The sequence below is a fragment of the Corylus avellana genome, chromosome 11 (genome assembly GCF_965113065.1).
Source record: "Corylus avellana chromosome 11, dhCorAvel1.hap1.2, whole genome shotgun sequence".
Taxonomy (NCBI): domain Eukaryota; kingdom Viridiplantae; phylum Streptophyta; class Magnoliopsida; order Fagales; family Betulaceae; genus Corylus; species Corylus avellana.
Genome location: NC_142500.1, coordinates 7,605,497 through 7,623,145, shown reverse-complemented (window position 1 = coordinate 7,623,145; position 17,649 = coordinate 7,605,497). Strand labels below are relative to the sequence as shown.

The window sequence follows — 17,649 nt, the reverse complement described above, 5'->3', positions numbered from 1 at the left end:
TATTCCTTTTGAATCTTTTGATAGTTTTATTTTTATATTTATATATATAAATTTTTTATTCTCTCTTTGATTGTTTTATCATTTGTACTTATATTGATTATTAAGTATTTCTCCCTGCTTGTCATGCACATTAATTCATAACGTCAGATGTGTGGTGCATGTCATACTTTCTATATAAACTGAAACAATGCAGAAGCCAATTAAATTAATGCTTGATGCATAATTTATTTGGCACAAATTTTCAAATAAATAAATACTTTATCTGAGAAAATTAATGTCCTTCGATCTTCTTCTTTGCTCGAATTATATACCGCTCAATTCCAAATTATTGAAATATGATTAATCTCAAGACTTTAGGAATCTTGTCTCAAGATATATATATATATATATATATATATATATAAGAAAGAGAAAGACAAGTTGTTTTGTCATTATCATTTTAATTGAGGTTAAATACACTTAAGCCCTCTAAAACCACGACTATTTTTCTTAAAAAAGCTCACAAATTGATAGTTTGCATGACACTTGGATACATTAAACCATTATTTTGTGTAAAAAAAAAAAAAAAAAAAAAAAAGGCCAGGCCATTAGGATTGATGTTAGAATGGATGAAAAAACTACTTTCGAAATACCCTTACTTTAACCATTGAAAAACTAGATTTACCATTTATAATTATTAATCAGTAAATAAAAAGAAAACTGCCATTTATTTTATTTTTTTTTAAGAAAACTACACCATTTTGGTGGGTTGCTTCTTCTTTTTTTCGAAATTATAATGGTTTTGACAAAAAAAAAAAAAAAAATTTCAAGACAAAAGAGATATATATTGTAATTTTCTAGTAGAGTTTTAGAAGGACATTAATGTTTCAATTGAATTTTTTATTTTTTTTTTATTTTTGGTAAGCTCAATTAAAATTTTGAGAAACATTAAACAAATTGCATGATAGCTTAAGAGAGTAGGTGTACTTTTTCTAATAATTTAAAAAATATATTTTCTGAAATAAGATTAAATAAATAGAAAAAAAGTTAATGGAAATGTGACCCTGAGCGTACGGGAATAGGATCGTACATGAGGGGTTGAAAAGTAGGGGAGAAGAAAAGCTAAAAATAATAAGGTAATGATGAAGAATCGCATTGAAGGCAGAGTCGTCTCGTGTCAAGCGCGTTATTTAATTATATTATTTTTTAAATAAATACCAAAGTTTGTCTTGTTGTGTGTTTGACTGAGGATGCAACTGGTGGTAGCAGGTAGTAGGTCGGTTGGTTAACCGGCAGCAGCCGGTAAAACACACTTGGGAAATGACACACAGAAGAGGATCAAGATTGGGTGGGGGTGGGTGGGTAGCTTAGCTACTAGGGTTTCCCTTTTTTTGCCTTAGTGGCTTTATCTTAAGTAGTTAAATACCATTTTGCATAAGCTAATTTAGGAACATCTGAATCCCCATTTCCCCCCACCAGTGAGTCAGTGCAATTTTTATATTCTCAAAACTCCCCTCCCTCCTTTCCTTTCTTACTATAAAGCTATGAGGGTTAGGGTTCTCACTTTTCAGAGAGTGTTGTAGAGGGTGTTTTGAGGGGAATGTTGGCTGGCTCGAGGCTTTTTTCGTTCTGATGAAAAAACAGAAGAACTCTTAAGGCTTCGGACCAGGCTTCATTCCCCTCAAGCTTGTGTACATATATGGGATGTACGTATATATATATATAAATATATATATATTCATTGCTTCTTCATTCCCCTCAAGCTTTTCTTCTGAATGTTTGGTTGAGAGGAATGTTGTTTGGCTCGAGGTCATGGAGAGGAATTCATTTTTCCGGCATTGTTTTTGCCGGAAAATGTTGATACTTTCAAACCCTAAATGATTCTCGGACCAGGCTTCATTCCCCCCAACCATAATGATTTGATATCTTCCTCCTTGTTCCTTGCTCCAGCAGCTGGTAAGGCTAGCCTTCTTCAACTTTTAGGTTTGTTTTCCATGGATTTTAGAACTGTTTTCCTTGGTACTCACGTTTTAAGAAGATGTTATTTTTGTTTCAGGATTGATTGAACAAGAACACTTCTTCTTCCTCTTTCAACGGAATTAAAATAACATTAATCGATCTTTCTCTCTGAAGCCTTTGATTTGATGTTCATGTATCACAGCCTCTCTTTCTCACGCGCATGCACACACAACCACGCAAACAGAGAGAAACTTTTACCCACCTCTCTATTCTTCAATTAAAACAATTTGTGTGAAAACCGAATGTTCATTTCACGTGGACAAGATGGTATGTACTGTCAGATATATATATATATATAAGATGTGAAATTCTTGCCAGCACTAGCTACCTCTACCTCTTTCTAGGGTTTCGAAACAACATATCCCCATCTTTTTGTTCTTTTTCGAGGAAAAAAAAAACGTTTATTAATGGGTCAGCGTTGTATATATATGTACAAACAGGTAAACTAACAGATATTCCGCATAGATGGTTATATCCTGAATGGGTAAGTTTCATTGTCAATTAATTTGAGCTGTTTATGATTCCATTGGTTGATTAGCACCCACAGAGGATGTCAATTCATTTTATCTTATGTTAGAATAGTAGTATTTGGATATTTTTTGTGTATATTTTTGTTATATACGTTCATATAAATGTGCTTGTGTTAGTATAGTATTATATATTTGCATATTTTTGTGCATATATTTGTTTATATTTGCATTGTTAGCTTTAATTCAAAGCCAATGTAAATTAACATTTTTTCATGTTCGCAGTGAGATCTGACTCATTAATTAAGTTACCAAATTAAGCTGCTAAAACATCTGAATCTGAAAGAGTGAAGGAAAGAAGCATTGAATCATATATTCCAACCAATCATCAAAGAGATAAAGCTTCAGCTACTTGAGATAAAGATCATGCAGATGAAGAATAAGCTAGTACAGTAAAAGAGAACTGATCTCCAATCCAAAGAATTGTCTTTCAACTATATTGTTAAAACTCATGTATAGAATTATAGATTTATAGGAACAACATCACTTGTAAACTGTAATCGTTGAGTATTATATAAAGGAGAAGGGCACATTTATAACCATTAATCATTTCATCTTATAAAAAGATAAGGAGATAGAAAGGAAAAGAAGCGAGAAATCCTGGCATACTTTTTACGTACATCGGTACATAGATATCTCTAAAATAGGGGGTAAAGGCAAATCATGAGCATCCTCCATTAATCCTGCCCTTGTATGATGCCCCACATACCTGCATATTGGAGGGAAAGGAGAGAGAGAGAGAGAGAGAGAGAGAGAGATGCTTGTGTGTTTGTGTATATGCATTTATGAGGCCTTTAAAGTGGTTGAAAAATCAGCTACTATCATTGGAAAAGCTCGGATTGGCAACACCATTGGCATTGGCATCTCTCTTCTCTTTCATGGAGTCATAGTACAGATTTTTTAGCTGTTGAAAAGCCAACTTCAGGAAAAGAAAGATAGAGAGAGAGAGAGAGTAAATGACGACTATCTGACCTTTCTTGGGAAATGAAACGGAGGGCACAGAGTCGGGCATCGGTTCATGACAAACTTGGTGTCTTAAAGAAGGCAAACAAACCATCACCTTTTGGCCACTTCATCGTCTATTTATTATCAAAATCAATTGCTTTATTAGTCAAAATGATTATTTGAACAAAATTTTAAAATTAAATCTGAATAGTATAAAAACTACGTAGTTTTTTTTTATTTGTTCACCATGTTAATGATATATTTGATGAGCACTATATATATATATATATATATAATATTTGGCTCCTGTCTCTTTCTTTCGTGATCTTCGTTTGTTGTTTGTTTGTTTTTTCTTTTTTTTTTCGTGGAGAACATCTTCTAGACCAGGTTTGTAAATCGTGGTGGAGATATTGTTTATGTATTGCAAGGTCTTTGTAGAGATTCTATCTTATCGCTTGTTATCTAACTTTCTTTGGAATCAGTCTATTATTGTCTTTGTTGTCTTTCTTCCATAGCTTTGATATGTGCAACTGAGATTTCTGCTAGCTAGGTTCCGACAGCACCATTTAGAACAGATAATGAAAAATATGAATGATAGTTAGAAAAAGAAAAATTATAAAAAAATATAAAATTTTAAAGATATGATTGTTGGAGGAAGAAATATTTGAAAATGAATATTTAAATAGAATAATAGAAGTGTATAATTAAAATGTTGAGCGGAATGTAAGTGTAATGTAAAAGTGGGTAGCTAAAATAGAGAAATATGATTTTTTTAGGTGAAATAGAGAGTAAATTTTTGAGTTGAATGTGAATACTCTAGCTTTAATGAGTGAGAGAGATAGAGAGAGAAATGCTACATATACTTTCAAGTGGTTAATCCTTGATGTGCTAGTGAAAATCAAACCACAAAAACATGCTAACATAAGCTAAATATGTTAATAACATTAAAAACAACAAGTTAAGGCTTAGGGTATTACCTCTCCTCAAAGAATAATTAAAAGAAATTTCTTCTCTCTCCATGCCTTCACTCTCTCACTCTAGGGTCTCCTTAGACAAAAGGTGGCGAAATAGGCTCAAAGGGCGTAGGGATGTATTTATAGGCGTGTGAGGGCGTTCAAAAGGGTTGAGGTGACCTATTCTTTAAAAACACATATTGATATCGAACGTTCGAATCTAACTTCGATTGCTATGCACCAATCGTCTGAATCCCACTTAAATGTTCCAAAGCAATCGTTTGAATAGTGTTCGCCCAAATAGAAGATTCAAGATTCAAGTAAGAGCTCAAAATTTCACCTCTTAACACTTGGAATCCATCCCAACACTCTCCTATTCCAATTATAACATCTTAATCCGGTACGTTAAGAAGTCAGGGTATTACATTGGTGACTCTCTTTTGACGATAGGACTTTCATGGTTTCTACTACTTCTCTGAGTAGTGGTAGCGGGTCTAGTGTGTTTGACACATGTGACAATGGTGAGTCATCCCCCAACAATTCAGTTGTTAAGGAAGCAACCTTGATGGCCAAGAAGTTTCGAAAATTCCTCAAGTTCAACAAAGGTTCTTGCAAAAACATGATTTTCATTGAATATTGCTAAAGGTGATTCCCAAGGAGCCACTCGACACAAGAGAGAAATGCCCAAGAAGGATGAGGATTTACGTAACATTTAATGCTATGATTGTTCCGGTTTTAGGCATGTTAGACTGACTGTCCCAATTTTTTGTAGGCAAAGGGTAAAACTCTTAATGCGTCGTTGAGTAATGAATTAAAGTCTAACGACTCTGAAGAGGAGAATGTGAGCCTCATAGCTTTCTCCGTACCTCTGTCAAGAGTACCAATGGTCCTAGTGATTGTGACTCTTTTGTTCTTGTGGAGACTAGTGATGCGAGTTTACAAGGTATTTTGGGTGAGGAGATTAATTTCCAAGAGGCATACAATCACTCCTCAATAATTTGAATGAGGATGAAATTGTGAAGGAGTCTTTGTGTGTAAAATTGTATGATTTGAATGTTGTTAATAATTCATTGAAAAATGAGAATTCGATGCTTGTGATCGAATAAAGTTAAATCTTTAGAAGATAATCTTGTTGTTTGCAAATTTGATTTATCTAACTCTTCTAGTGCTAAACTTGATTGCATCTTGAGTTTTCCAAAACACCTTGAGAACAAGTGTTGACTTGATTTTGATAAAAACGATTCCACTGCAAAATCCACACTAGTCAATAAAGGAAAAATAAAATTTTTCCCTCTTTGTGTTGATGACATTTTCCCTATAATTGATCATAATGGCAAGGGTGTTTTGGTAGGCAATAACTCTAAGGTTGAGGGTATGATCCTACTAAGTAACAACCTTCTTCAAGGTATGTTGCTAAGTACTATCATTGTGGTAGAGTGATTCACATTCTATCGCATTGCCGAATGCTTAGGTTTAGAGTCCCAAAGAAAGAGGCCACTCCTTCTAGGACCAATGTGAAGAATTTTGTCTGTATGTCGAGAAATGTTGTCCTTATATTGGATAAGCTAGAAGGAGGTAGGACAATTCATAGGAGGAGAAGGAATAGGTCCAAGAAAGGGGAAATCACTCATAATTTGAGGGAGAATGATGATGAATGCCAAATATTGCATATTTGAACCCCTTAATTTACATTTATTAATCTTTTAGCCGTAATATTATCTAACATCTTGTATTAGTTTTATGTTTTTAGTGTTTTGTAGGTTGCTAAAGGGAAAATTGCGGGTTTAAGGTGAAAAATGCAAAGTTGGGAAAAAAGCCACCAAGGGAAGGCATCGAGCGCACCAGATTGGTTGCACTCGAGCCCATAGGCTTAAGCTCGAGCGCACCTGCGCTTGAGCAGAAGCGCAGCAGCACGCGAGCTCAACTGCGTAGCAGAAGGGGTTCTACATGTGTTAGTGCACTTGAGCGTACAGGCCATGTGATCAAGCGCATCTACGCTCATGGACCAGCCAGCAACGCCCAAGCATTGTGTTATAAAAATTTTAAAACTCGCAAGTGTACAAATCGTTTGCAGTAAAAGGATTGCAAGTGCGAGGTCGATCTCACAGGGAATTGTGTTTTTGAAAACAAAATTTACCTAAATTAATTAAATCTTAACTTAGTCACAAAAATTGAGTGATTTTGGAATCGAAAACAAAAGCATAAACTTAACAAGAGTAGATAAATCAATGGACGAAGCACTAAGGTTTTGGAATTAAAACTAACAAAATCATAGCAACATGTTTCATGTTCATCAATATTATCCGTAGTTTTCAACGACACATTTTATGTATGTTCTATTTTTTGCTTAAAAGATTAATTAAATCATTCAAAGTATCTGTTCTTTGCACAAATCACAAAGGATACCCAATTTAAATTAAATTATCCAATGTATCCATGCTTTGCACAAATCACAAAGGATATCCAACTCAAATCGAATAATCCAATGTATCCGTTGAACCAATCACAATGGATATCCAATATTTTAATAAATAAATCAAGTAATCAATTAAAATGGATCAACAATTAATTGAATTAAAATAGAACAATCAGAAATACAATTCACATAATCGGAAAAAAAATATCAATTTACATGAAAAATTATGTTGCTAATCATCTGTGGGGTTTCATCATCAACCTTGGTTGAGGGTTTAGCCTCTCATGGAATTGAAAGAAAATACAAATGTAATTGAATCCATGGAGTATTTAGAAGCTTACAAAATAAAACCCCTAAAATTGAGAACACCAAAAGCAAGGAAAAAACATAGACTTCCGTCTCTCTCCTCTAAAAAATAGTCCTATGCAACATCCTCTTGTTTTTTTTTTTTTTGTCTTGTTTTTTTTTTTTTGGTCTTTTTCTTTTTATATCATTTTCTAGGGTATTGTCCTCAAAACAGTGTTAGGTAGAAAATCATATCTAACGTGTCCGTCCAGATGGGTGTTTTCCCTGTTCGGACGGGTGTTGCTCCCCAGTGCGCTTGAGTGGCACGGATGTGTGCTCTAGCGCACGTCCGTCTGGACAGGCATTTGTGCCGTCCGGACTGGTGTGCTTCAAAACACACTATGGTGTGCACTTGATGCTTCCTTGGTGGCTTTTTTCCAAAAACTTGAATTTCTCACATTAAATCCACTATTTTCCCTTAGTAACCTTCAAAACACTAAAATTAAAAAACTAAAACAAAATGTTAGATTATAGTACAACTAAAGGATTAACATATGCAAATTAAGAGACTCAAATATGTAATATTTGAAACTCATCAAACACCCCCAAACTTACATATTGCTAGTCTCTTAGCAATACAAAACTAACAATAAAATGAAAGCACAAAACATAAATCCTTTTTCGTGGGAGAGACGATTGCATTTGGCATATGCAACAAGCCTTTTATACCTCTAGGCATCCTTAGTGGACGAGTGAAGTCTCATGAGGGTTTAACAGAAATGATACCCATAAACATTGTGAGCACTATGTTATTGAAATGAATGAAAGTTCACACAAACAATGGATCTTATTCATGAGCAAACTTAAAAAGACAAACTACATATACAAAATCTTTAGGGCATCCAAAATTAAATCACTCATACCTGGACAATTGAGACATTATATGTTCCGATAGGTGAAAAGTGAAATTAGCACACAATCATGAGGCTTCAATTTAATCTTAAGACAAGTACCTCAACATTCATAGGAATCCCTATCAGGTGAAACAACCAAGGCAATATATGCATTTTTTTTTTCTTCCTCTTTGTGTAGGTTGTGCAATGCCTAGCTCCCTTAAGCTCTAATTGACCCATATAACGAGTGTTAGGCCAGTAACTCTCAAACCAGATGGCTTTAGGGCATTAGATGTAGAAACATACCTAAGGGCTTATTAATTCAAGTAAAAAAAAAAAAAGCTACGAAGCTAAGCTAGCTTTACCATCAATCAACCTGAACTTTACACCTTTTTACGTGAACACTCAATGCTTAATGAGGCAAGAGGTTCGGTTACTTAGTGAAAAACTCAAAATGATATATTTTTTTTTTCTTCTTCTTCTTCTTGCAAGCTAATGTGCTCATGATAATTCAATTCAAAACAAATGAAGTCTCTTTTGCCCAAAAATAAGTCAAAGGACTAAGATTCCTAATGACATGATGATGTGTTCAACACTTTAAGCAAGTCAATAAAATGCAAACCACAGTTACAGCTTAACTCATGCTTATCAACAACAGAGCACAAATTTTTATTTTGGGAAAAATGCAGTTTACCCCCTGAAGTTTCAGGGGTTTTTCAATTTTAACCCCAAAATTCAAAAATTGGCAATCTACCCCCCTGAAGTTTCAAAAATTGGCAATTTAAACCTTCCATTTAATTTTTCCATCTAAATGCACGAAAATCTATGAAATTACATCATTACCCTCAGACTTTTTTAAAAAAATTTCCGTCCAATTTAACTGAAATTAGTAACGGAAGGTTTAAATTGCCAATTTTTGAAACTTCAAGGGGGTAGATTGCCAATTTTTGAACTTTGGGGTTAAAATTGAAAAATCCCTGAAACTTCAGGGGGATAAACTGCATTTTCCCCTTTTATTTTTATTTTATTATTTTTTTATGACAAGAAAATGAAACAAACAATAAAAAGATAACAAACAATGGACAGTGGTGTCTTTCCATACTCCCAAACTTGAATCACACATTGTCCTCAATGTGGGTAGAAATACAATATCGAAGGGTGATGAAAACTGGAGTGTGCAAAGAGAATGTCCCCCAAACTTACTCATAAATACACCTGTCCTAAAAAACACAGCAACAATAAAACAAAAATTAAATCAAATCACAAGAAATAAAAGGAAGACGGATTGCCTCCCACAAGCGCTAAGTTTATTGTTTTCAGCTAGACTCTGCACAATAAATGATGATCAGTCTTGATAAGTAGGATCCTTCAAGAGCATCTTTTCAATCTATGGGTTCATCAATTCCAAGAACGGCTTGACCATTTACCTTAAAAGTATTTCTATTCTTGGGATCCTTGATCTCGATGGCTCCATGAATAGAAATTGTACGAACTTTGAATGGTCCAGTCCATCGAGATTTAAGCTTGCCTGAGAACAAATGCAGACGTGAATTATACAGAAGCACTTTCAGACGAGGTTCTAAAGATATCATCAGAATGCATTGGTCATGGGTCTCCTTCATTCGTGCCTTGTCTAGCTTGGCACACTCATAAGCATCATTCCTTAATTCCTCTAATTTGTTGAGTTGGAGCTTCCTTTGAGAGCCAGCCTTGTTAAGATTAAAGTTTAGCTACTTGATGACCCAATATGCTCGATGTTCCAACTCAACAGGGAGATGACATGCTTTACCATACACAAGACGATAGGGAGACAAGCCAATGGGGGTCTTGAATGTCATCTGGTATGCTCATAGTACATCATTTAATCCCAGAGACCAATCCTTTCTTGTTGAGTTCACAATCTTTTCCAAAATATGCTTGATCTCATGATTTGAAATTTCAACTTGACCACTCGTTTGTGGGTGATAATTTGTTGCAACCTTGTGGGTTATAGAATACTTCATTAACTGTTCAAAAACCCAATTGCAGAAATGCTTTCCCCCATCATTAATAAGGGCTCGAGGAGTGCCAAAGTGCGCAAAGACAGGCTCCTTCAAAAATTGAACCATGACCCTATGGTCATTAGTTTGGCATGCAATGGCCTCCACTCACTTAGAGACATAGTCAACCGCGACTAGAATGTAGAGATACCCATAGGAGTTTGGGAAAGGTCCCATGAAATCGATGCCCCAAACATCAAAAAATTTCACAATCAAAATAGGGTTAAGAGGCATCATATTCCTTCGAGAGATACTCCCTAACTCCTACCATCGCTTATAGGCTACACAATAAGCGTGAGAGTCCAGGGAAAATGGAGGGCCAATAAAATCCACATTGCAAAATTTTTGCAGCTGTCTTCCGAGCACTAAAATGGCATCCACAAGCATAATCATGACAAAAGGCGATAACATTGGATTGGTCATTCTCAAGAATACACCTTTTAATGATCTGATCTTGCCATTACTTAAACAAGTACGGATTGTCCCAGAAAAAGTATTTTGACACGGCCAGAAACTTAGATTTATCTTGTCCTCCCCAATGCAAAGGCATTTGGCCTCTGACAAGATAGTTCACAATATCAGCAAACCATGGTGCATGACTATGGGAGATGTGCATTAGTTGCTCATCAAGGAAAGTCTCAGAAATGGGCACAATGTCCTCCATGAAGTCTACAATTAGCCTGGACAAGTGGTCAGCCACCACATTCTCGGAACCATTTTTGTCCCGAATCTCAATGTCAAATTCTTGCAGTATTAAAATCCATCGGATGAGACGAGATTTAGCATCTTTTTTTAGAGAAAAGATACTTCAATGCAGCATGATTTGAGTAAATTATGACCTTAGATCCTAACAAGTAGGACCTAAACTTATCCAAAGCAAAAACGACTGCTAACAACTCATTTTCAGTGGTGGAGTAGTTGAGTTGTGCGTCGTTCAGAGTCCGACTGGCATAATATATGACATGGGGGAGTTTTTCAACACGCTACCGCAAAACAGCACCAACGGCGTAATTAGAAGCATCACACATTATTTTGAATGGCACCTCCCAATTGGGTGGTTGAATGATAGGTGTGGAAGTCAAAATCTTTTTCAACTCCTCAAATGCTTTTTGACAGTCATCATCAAAGACAAATGGTGTTTCTTTGGCCAACAAATTTTTTTTTTTGACATGTCCGCACAGGAGGGGGGAGGGGGATTCAGACTAGTGACCTCCGCTTCATTAGGCGTGGTCCTAGCTGATTGAGCTACTTTTTGGGGGACCTTTGGCCAACAATTTGCACAAAGGCTTGGCAATCTTGCTAAAATCTTTAATGAACCACATGTAGAATCCTACATGTCCAAGAAATGACCGAATCTCCATCACTGTACGTGGGGGCGGAAGGTTGGAAATCAAATTCACCTTTGCTTTGTCAACCTTGATGCCACGATGGGAGATTACATGCCCCAAAACAATTCCTTGCTTCAACATGAAGCGACACTTTTCCCAGTTAAGCACCAAATACTTTTCTTTGCGCCGCACTAACACAGTGTTAGATGGTTCAGGCATTCCTCAAAAGATGAGCCAAAGATCGAGAAGTCATTCATAAATATCTCAAGGTGACGTTCAACCATGTCAGAAAAAATGCTGATCATGCACCGCTGAAAAGTAGTAGGTGTGTTGCATAACCCAAATGGTATGTGATGGTAGGCAAACGTACCAAAAGGACAGGTGAAAGTGGCCTTCTCTTGATCTTCGAGGTCCAAAGGAACTTGGTTGTAGCCGGAATAACGATTAAGAAAACAGTAGTAGGGATGTCCAGCTAACCGTTCCACCATCTGATCAATGAACGAGAGAGGGAAATGGTCTTTCCTTGTGGTGGCATTCAGCTTGCGGTAATCAATGCACACCCATATCTTGCCTGAACACGAGTTGGGACCAACTCGTTATCCTTATTCTTCACCATTGTCTAAACACGACTAAACCGTTTGCTATCAGAAATCGAGTATATAATACTAGCATCCAAAAGTTTTATCACTTCAGCTCTCACGACCTCTTGCATGGTAGGGTTCAATCGCCTTTGTGGTTCACGAGATGGCTTGGCATTCTCCTCCAAATGAATTTTATGCATAGCCACCGAGGGGCTAATTCCTTTGATGTCATCAATGGTCCAGCCTATAGCTTCCTTGTGCTCTCTTAAAACATCCAATAACTTCTCTTCTTGAGCATCAACCAAGTTGGAAGCTAAGATCACAGGCAAAGAATCAAATGGACCATGGAATTTGTACTTCAAGGTGTCAGGTAAAAGCTTTAGGTCTAGCTTGAGTGGCTCTGTCCCTGGTGATGATGGGTTAGGTAAAGGTGTCATAGTGGTCTGCCCATCATTAGTTCTCATCTCTAGAGTAGATTCCAACAATGCATCAGCTTGCTCAATTAACTTGTCATGGTCCAAATCACATCCAAATTGAGCAAGGCATGCTTCCAAAGGGTCCCTCAATATTTGACTCACTAACAGTGTCGGCTATTTCTTCAATCAGGCAACACTTCTAACCTCCTCATGTTCAAATGGTTGCCTCCTGATATCAAAGATGTTCAGCTCCATTGTCATGTTCCCAAATGATATCTTCATCACTCGAGTCCTACAGTTAATTAGGATGTTAGCCATAGCAAAAAAGGGTCGCCCTAACATTACTGGAATTGAGATCCCAACATTTTGAATAGGTCCTGTGTCTAGAACTATGAAGTCCACAAGTAAATAAAATTTGTCAACCTTAATCAACACATCCTCAATGATTCTTCTTGGGATCTTCACATAACTATGAGCGAACTAGAGTGTCACTGATGTGGGCTTCAATTCTCCTAACCCCAATTGTAGGTAGATTAAATATGGGAGAAGATTCACCCTTGCTCCCAGATCCAACAAAGCCCTTTCAACCTGGTTATCTCCTATCATGCAAGAAATTGTAGGACAACCAAGGTCCTTATATTTGATAGGGAGCTTGCATTGAAGGATGGAACTGATCTACTTAGTCAGAAAGGCTTTCTTAGGAACATTTGTCATTTCTCTTAACAGTGACCAAATCCTTCAGAAACTTAGCATACGAAGGCACTTGCTAGATGGCATCTAAAAACGGGATGTTTATCTGAACTTGATTGAACACCTCTAAAATGTCTTCAAATTTTGCTCCTTTCTTGGGAGCTTTAAGTCTTTCTGGATAAGGAGCTTATGGGACAAACTTCAGGAGTGACTCATCAACAATGGGGATGGTCGTGTTTGGTTCAGGCTCTCTTGTAGGATTGTTGTGGCTGTTCTCCCCTTTTTCCATGTCAAGGTTCTCTTCAGGCACCGCCACTCTATTATCCACTTGTTTTCTTGACCTCAAAGTCACAATGGCTTGCATATGCTCCTGCCCATGGGTAGGATTAGAGGAACTTCCAATAACAAACTGCCTTTTTGGGTTAGGCAAAGGTTGACTTGGGAACTTTCATTTTTCTTTCTCACCCAACTGATTTGCTATTTGACCAATTTGACTTTCCATCTTAGCAATTGCTTGGGTGTTGATCATGGTGGCATTCTTAACCTAATGCATGGATTGGCCAATTAGCTGCATGAATGCCTTCAGTGTGTCTTCCAAAGATGACTATGACGAAGATGTTGGCACTTGAGTGGTAGATTGGAACGTAGGAGGTTGGGCTTAATGCATTGAGCAGAATTGATTCTGAGCCTGTGGAGTGAATCCAGGAGGCTATTGATTCTGAGCATGAGTAGAAGCTCCTCCTTGATTTAGTGGTTGATTTTGCCTCCAAGAGAAGTTGGGGTGATTCCGCCACCTTGGATTGTATGTCTCCGCAAAAGGTCCACTTGATGCTTTCCGATAATCATTGAAAGCATTGACTTGCTCCATCGGACACTCTACAAATGTTGACAGAGACGGGCAGTTTTGGGCCAAGTGCATAGACTAGCATATAAGGAGCATCCTTCAATTGGGTGGGCATTTGCCAAGTTAACAGATTGGCTTACAAATAGAGCTTCAACTGTAAGCGTGAAGGCATCTAGTTTCCACCTTAAAACAGCCTCATCTTTCACCTCATAGTTGCCTTGCTTCTTGGGGGCATGGGGATTATCTTGGCAACTTGAAAAACCCCACTGCTGTGAACTGTCAAACAGTTTGTCCAAAGATTTATAGGCTATGTTGCCTGTGAGACTTAAGAAACTTCCACCGTTCATTGACTCAATCATGTTATGGTTCAGTTGAGTTAAACCGTTGTAGAAAAACTGAATGAGCCGCCAAGTCTCAAATCCGTGGGGTGGGCATTTCAAAGTCAATTCTTTAAACCTCTCCCAGCTCTCATAGAATTTCTCCTCCTCTTCTTGAGTAAAACCACTAATCACCCGACGGTATTCATTGACTTTGGACATCAGGAAGAATTTATTCAAAAACTTTCTCACCAGGGTTTCCCATGAAGTGATGGATCTGAGCATGTTGGAGTTTAACGAAAGCATGTAGGGAGAAAGGAAACAGCCGAAGATGCACCGATTCCTCAGAGAAATTTTGAAACCGAAAGGTCAAGCAAATGTCTAGGAATGTATTCACATGATTGTAGGGATTCTCATTCTCTAGATCATTGAATGAAGGTAGGAGTTGGATGACATGGGGTTTCAGATCAAAGTGCGTAGCATTGGTTGTAGGCAACAGTATGCACGAAGGAGGGTTTGTCACAATGGGTGCAAACAACTCCCTAAGAGTTCTAGCTTCATCCACATTCTCAAGTCACTCTCCCATCTCAACAACAATTTCTAAGTTAGTAGGTGTTCTCAGATTCCTTCTAGAAGTTCTTTCAATCTCGGGATCTAAGAGTATTAGCTCTAGCCTCTAGGTTCAAAGATCTACGACTAAGCATGCACTAACACAATTGTATGAAACTAAACTAAGCTAACAAACACAAATGTCACAATTTTAATAAGGAATCACAAAAATTAAATTCAAACAAAAATTAAAAACTCACAAAAAAGGACCAAAAAAATTTGACAAATTTTTCAGCTACTGCCAGTCTGTTGGTGCTGTCTGCGAAGGTGCACTTGAGCACAGAATGCAAAGTTCGTTCGGCATATACTAGCAAACAGAACAAAACAAAAACAAAATAGAGCAGCAAGCACCGTTCAAACGGCCCCTGCAGAAACGAACTAGCAAAAACTTCAGCAGAACAGAGCAAAAATAGAGTTTTTTTTTTTTTTTTTTTTAGATGTGCAGAAAAAGAAAATAATCAAATTGCACAAGTAAAAAAATCCTAGCTGTTGTGAGTTTTAAATGATACTCACAAGTGCACGAGTCGTTTGCAATATAGTTTTTCCAAGTGAGAGGTCGAATCCACTGGGAATTGTGTCGTGAAAATAAATTTCTATCTAAACTAATTGTATTTTAACCTAGTTCCGAAAATGATGTGATTTTTCTTGCAAAATTGTAAACTAAATAAAATTTACTAAATCCAATGATAAAAATACGAAGGTTTTAGAATTCACACTCACCAAATCAAAGCACACATTCTCATGTTTTGTTCATACATCCGACAAGCAATAAAACCCTATCCAGGTTCTATTTTTTTATAAAAATAATCTATTGAAACATTCATGAATCCATCCATCATACAAATCACAAAAAATACCCAACTCAAATCGAATCATCCTCCGTTTGATTTACGAATCATAATGGATATCCAATTTCAATTGAATCCTTCAATGTATCCTTCGGATGAAAAACACTAAATATCCAATGTTTTCACAAATAATAATTGAAAGAATCAATTAAAAGAATTTAATCAAATAATTGAATTGAAATAGAACATCAACTACAATAAATGTCGGAATTGTACAAACATTACATGAAAATGAGGTGTGCTAATCAATGGTGAGGCTTCATCTTCAACCTTAGTTGAGGGTTTAGCCTCTCATGATTATGAAAATAAATTTCACAGATAAAGTGTTAAACATTAAACCTTAAAATACAAAAGAAATAAATTAAAGCTAGAAATACATGGAGAAGCGAGAAGTTCAACTTTGCTGCCTGAGTGCCTTGCGGCACTTTTTCCTTTTATTTTTCTTCTCTGCTCTCTGGGGCGCATCCCCTTGGTATCTTTACAAAATAAAAGAATGATATAAATACAAAAAACCTCGGGCTTCAGCGTTGCCAGGTCAGTGCATGGGAAAGCGTGCTTGGGCTTAGGCAAGGGTGCGCTCGAGCACGTCACTGCTGGGCTTAAGTGAGCAAATGTGCTCGAGCGTACTGACTTGCGCTCGATCCCACTTCCCAAAAATGCACTTTTTCACTTTCTTTGTATCTTTCACTATAATACCACAATTTTCCCTTAACAACCTGCAAAACATCAAAACTAACATAAACATCAGAAAATAATAAAGCTAAAGGCTTAGCAAATGCAAATTAAGGGATCCAAATATGCAATATTTGGCACTCATCACTAGCTAAAAATTGTAGAAAGATAAAATTAATCTAGACATAAATTGTTATCAAAAATCAAATCAATTCCCCGGCAACAGCGCCAAAAACTTGTTGTGAAAATTTTAAAACTCGCAAGTGAACAAATCGTTTGCAGTAAAAGGATTGCAAGTGCGTGGTTGATCCCACAGGGAATTGTGTTTTTCAAAACAAAATTTACCTAAACTAATTAAATCTTAACCTAGTCACAAAAATTGATTGATTTTGAAATAGAAAAGAAAAGCATAAACTTAACAAGATTAGATAAATCAATGGACGAAGCACTAAGGTTTTTAAATTAGCATTCACAAAATCATAGCAACATGTTTCATGTTCATCAATATTATCCGAAGTTTTCAACGACACATTTTATGTATGTTCTATTTTTGCTTGAAAGATTAATTAAATCATCCAAAGTATTTGTTCTTTGCACAAATCACAAAGGATATCCAATATTTTAAATTAAATCATCCAATGTATCCGTTGAACGAATCAAAATGAATATCCAATATTTTCACAAATAAAACAAGCAATGAATTAAAAGGGATCAACAATTAATTGAATTAAACTAGAACAATCAGAAATACAATTCATATAATCAGAAAATATATATATATATATATATATATATATATATCAATTTACGTGAAAAATTATGTTTCTAATCATCTGTAGGGTTTCATCCTCAACCTTGGTTGAGGGTTTAGCCTCTCATGGAATTGAAAGAAAATAAAAATGTAATTGAATTCATGGATTATTTAGAAGCTTACAAAACAAAACGCCCAAAATTGAGGGCACCAAAAGCAAGGAAAAAACCTAGACTTCCGTCTCTCTTCTCTGAAAAATCATCCTCTGCAACCTGCTCTCATTTTTATTTTTTATTTTTTATTTCTTTTATATATCATTTTATAGGGTTTTTTCCTCAAAATAGCGGTGGGCAGAAAATCGTATCTGACGCGTCCATCCAAACAGGAGTTTTCCTCGTTCGGATGTGTTTTGCTCCCGAGTGCGCTCAAGCGGCATGGATGGGCGCTTGAGCGCACGTCCGTCAGGACGAGCATTTGTGCCGTCCGGACGGGTGTGCTTCAAAACACACTATGGTGTGCACTTGATGCTTCCTTGGT

General features: G+C 36.5%; 1 long non-coding RNA gene and 1 other non-coding gene across 2 annotated transcripts; both read left to right on the top strand.

Annotated features, from left to right (window-relative positions):
- The first annotated feature begins 1,398 nt into the window (after positions 1 to 1,398).
- LOC132166185 (uncharacterized) lies at positions 1,399 to 3,067 on the top strand. The gene is made up of 2 exons (XR_009438546.2): positions 1,399 to 1,935; positions 2,036 to 3,067. It is a non-coding gene; the product is annotated as an uncharacterized LOC132166185 (long non-coding RNA).
- Positions 3,068 to 14,332: 11,265 nt separating this feature from the next.
- On the top strand, positions 14,333 to 14,435 carry LOC132166833 (small nucleolar RNA R71). Its single transcript, XR_009438634.1, has one exon. It is a non-coding gene; the product is annotated as a small nucleolar RNA R71 (small nucleolar RNA).
- Positions 14,436 to 17,649: the final 3,214 nt, after the last annotated feature.